The sequence below is a fragment of the Penaeus monodon genome, chromosome 29 (genome assembly GCF_015228065.2).
Source record: "Penaeus monodon isolate SGIC_2016 chromosome 29, NSTDA_Pmon_1, whole genome shotgun sequence".
Taxonomy (NCBI): Eukaryota; Metazoa; Arthropoda; class Malacostraca; order Decapoda; family Penaeidae; genus Penaeus; species Penaeus monodon.
Genome location: NC_051414.1, coordinates 21,110,281 through 21,110,673, shown reverse-complemented (window position 1 = coordinate 21,110,673; position 393 = coordinate 21,110,281).

Here is a 393-nt window from a genome sequence, read left to right as displayed (position 1 = left end):
GGAAGTTAGGATAGTTTTAGGAATAAAAAAACTTACGATTGATCTGTGTCATACCTTTTCTATTGGTTCCGAATCTCTCTCTAAATTATTAGACCAATCAGCACTGAATTTTAGTCGCTTTGGTCCCAAGAAAACAAATACACTATTCCAACGAAGCGGCGCAACTAAAGGGACGGTTCATACTAAGCTTTCTGCGCGTCGTGTCCACGCACGCTAGCGAAGGACTGAACACGCCTCTTACTGTAGTTTAGTCGTTTTAAAATTTATATCAAAATGCGTATGTTTAGTGTAGCAGTCGATTCAATTGCTTTAGTAGGATGTACAATAGTGCTAAAATAAAAACGAAATCAGCTACTGACTTAACTACTTAAGAAAGTCAAAATTAAAATCGCC